This window comes from Cryptotermes secundus, unplaced genomic scaffold, assembly GCF_002891405.2.
Source record: "Cryptotermes secundus unplaced genomic scaffold, Csec_1.0 scaffold3218, whole genome shotgun sequence".
In the NCBI taxonomy this organism is placed as follows: Eukaryota; Metazoa; Arthropoda; class Insecta; order Blattodea; family Kalotermitidae; genus Cryptotermes; species Cryptotermes secundus.
This window is the reverse complement of record NW_019723363.1, coordinates 31,138-34,180: the sequence shown is the minus strand read 5'-3', so window position 1 is coordinate 34,180 and position 3,043 is coordinate 31,138. Positions and strand designations below refer to the sequence as shown.

Sequence of the window (3,043 nt, the reverse complement as noted above, 5' to 3'; positions counted from 1 at the left end):
ACTCCACTAGTAGAAGCAAATGCCCAATCCTATATATTTAGTTTTAATAAAGTAAAATTCAATGTACATACCTTTTTTGTAGTTATCTGTTTGATATATATATACAGCGTTCACCCCATGCATCATGTAACTAAATCTCGCTTTTGTATAGTACTTCTTGAAGCACCCGAAATTCATAGTCCGTCACATATCCTGCACTTCAGTTGCCTTTCAATTTCATCATCTTCCAAACAACGTATCATTATCATTTTATGATCATATGAAACTACAATATTCAAATTCACCATGAACTCACATGAACTCACGTTCCCTTTAATACAGCCATCTATTATTTAATCATCACCCTCATTAAAGATGATATTATACAACAACAAAACGCAAAATATTATATCTACAAACTATTTTATATCTATAAGCTTTTCAAATTCTATAAATTATTTGCAGCAAGTGAGAAAATAACAAATGAAAATGTTTTTATGTCCATCAGATAACGTTATCCCTAAGAGAATTCAAGTGATTTTGCACAAATTTCCTTTGGGGCCTACACACTAAAAGCTATCGAATTTAAATGAGATTCATATTGGGCCAATATATTCAAATTCAATATCTCAACTGCAGACAGGGCACATAAAAATTGGGACATGCGATAAAATTTCATTAAGATCTACAATTTTAATTTCAAACACGTGTAACGTAGTTACAGGGATATTTGGAGTGTGTAATTTTGTGAGACTTCTAGTTACTACGTTAACATCCGTTGCCAGGAACAGAAGAGCTAAAACATTGTTGAGAGGTGTTATGAAGACTAGTGAAAGCAGACTGAGATCTGACTTAGGAGTTTTCTCGCTATCTAGATGCAGCGTCGTTGATTGTTCCTTTATTGGAAACTATTTCACTCACTACAATCTTCGGCCTGGCCATCTTTAGGTGTACAGGTGTTGACAAGGACACTGCTACTATACTACTGTTTGTTTATCTGTCACAACACAACTCTCAGAATCTTGCTATACACAGTAGATGTGAACGAGATTCTGAAAGTTGTTGTGCTGTGTAGGCTGACACAACAGACTGCATTCTTTGAAGGATTTTTCTATTGTAGTAGCCTCAGGTTATTTTTGGCTGCACGTGGTTTTCTGTAATGTGTGATGCACTACGTTAAAGCTTTCTCAAAGTATATATGTATCCTCAGTTGTTGTATATGGAATGTTACTTAAGATTTTGTTTGGTCTGTTTGTTGTAGCTGCCTTGATCGTCCTTAAATGGCTTAAGTATTCTTGCTGGGACGTATCTTTTCTTACCTGTCGGTTGGTCATCACGGTCATCACAGTGATCATAGTCAATTATAGTCATCTTTGATCTACGGGATGTACTGTGGTGTATGAACCAGTGGCAGTGCATGTTGGTTAATGAACAGTGGCAAGTGCAATGGAGATTGTCGTTAGAATTTGGTAAAGAGTATGATATATGTGCGTGAAAGAAAGTGAAAGTGGTAATGAAATAAATGAGTTCCAGTGGTTTAATATTTGCCGATGGAAGCTAATTTAAAAATTGTTAATTTATTTTATAGTCTTCAGATTCGTTACTGGTAACGCATTTCTTCAGAATGCTCGACCTTATCATTTCTGACATGTGGTTTTGCACATATTGTTTACTAACCTTTGTGGATATTCCAGTAATTTAAACATACATATATTTGAATTCATCTGTCGAAATTAGTTGTGTTTGTGTGTATTTCATTCAGAGCATGGAACCGCAACAGTACTTTATTGTGTTAAGTGACACTGAGCATATGAGGAAATGCGTATAATTTCGTGTGCAGAAACCTTTAGTTATTAAAATAAATCAACAGTGGAGTGTGATTTTAAGAAAAGATTATGGTTTTGCCCGCAAATTGTTATTTAAATTTAAAAGATTATGTGTTCTTATAATTGTAGGTGCATTTTAACAACGATTTTCGTGCCAGAATTGGACACTTAGATTAAGTGAAATAAATACTAGGACCAGTACATGTCAATCTCTTTGACAGTTGACTGAAACATGATGTTTATGGTGAACCAAAAGAATTATAAGTTCCAAGTTGAGTTATATTTGGAGGAGTTAGCTGCTGTTCCATATGTGACTGGCTTCATATTTGCTAAAGTACGTCTTCTGGGTCGGGGCAACTTCTGTGAGTTTACGACCAGGTATGATGAATGGTTTTCTTGTAATATATTATTTAAATCTGTAGGTAGAATTAAATTGAAAAAGATGAGTACATTATTCTGGATTATAACACTATGTTTGTTATACAGAATGGGGCATATAAACCTTTCCGATTTCAAAAATGCGTGGAATAGAAATAAAGAAAGATGCAGGCAAAATTATTTTATTATTTGAAAGGACATAGAATGCAGTTTTATTTTAATGGGGTTTAAAAATAATATCTTCCAAATGGCCACCTCCGTTTTCCATAAACTGACGGAGCCTGTTTCGGAAGTTTTACATGACTATGAGTCATATTCCGTGGAATAGCGTTGATTTCTTCCGTGATGGCAGCCTTCAGTTCATCGATAGGTCGGGGATGATGTGTGTACACCTTTGCCTTGAGGTATCCCCACAGAAAAAAATCGCGTGGTGTTAGATCAGGCGATATGGGAGGCCACCCGATGTCACCCCGCAAATAGACAAGATGACCAGGAAACATTTGTCTTACAATCTCCATTCAACGACGCGAGGTGTGGGCCGTAGCACCATATTGTTCGAACCAGATATCTTCCAAGTCATGATCTTGCAATAATTCATCCAGTTTCGGTAGAAGAAAATTTTCAAGCATGTAACAATATCGAGCAGAAGTCACCGTAACGTCACCGTCTTCTTCAAAGAAGTAGGGACCCCAGACACCACAATCGGAAACAGCGCACCACACTGTCATTCGAGAGCTGTGGAGTGGTCGTTGGTGAAGGTTCCGAGGGTTATTCTCAACCCAGTAGCGGAAATTTTGTTTATTTACAGTCCCGGACACGTGAAAATGGGCCTCGTCACTACAGATCAAAACAGATGTGAC

At 36.6% G+C, this 3,043-nt stretch overlaps 1 long non-coding RNA gene across 1 annotated transcript; it reads left to right on the top strand.

The window, feature by feature from the left end:
• The first annotated feature begins 771 nt into the window (after window positions 1–771).
• LOC117282117 lies at window positions 772–3,042 on the top strand. The gene is made up of 3 exons (XR_004512741.1): window positions 772–935; window positions 1,241–2,183; window positions 2,992–3,042. It is a non-coding gene; the product is annotated as an uncharacterized LOC117282117 (long non-coding RNA).
• Window position 3,043: the final 1 nt, after the last annotated feature.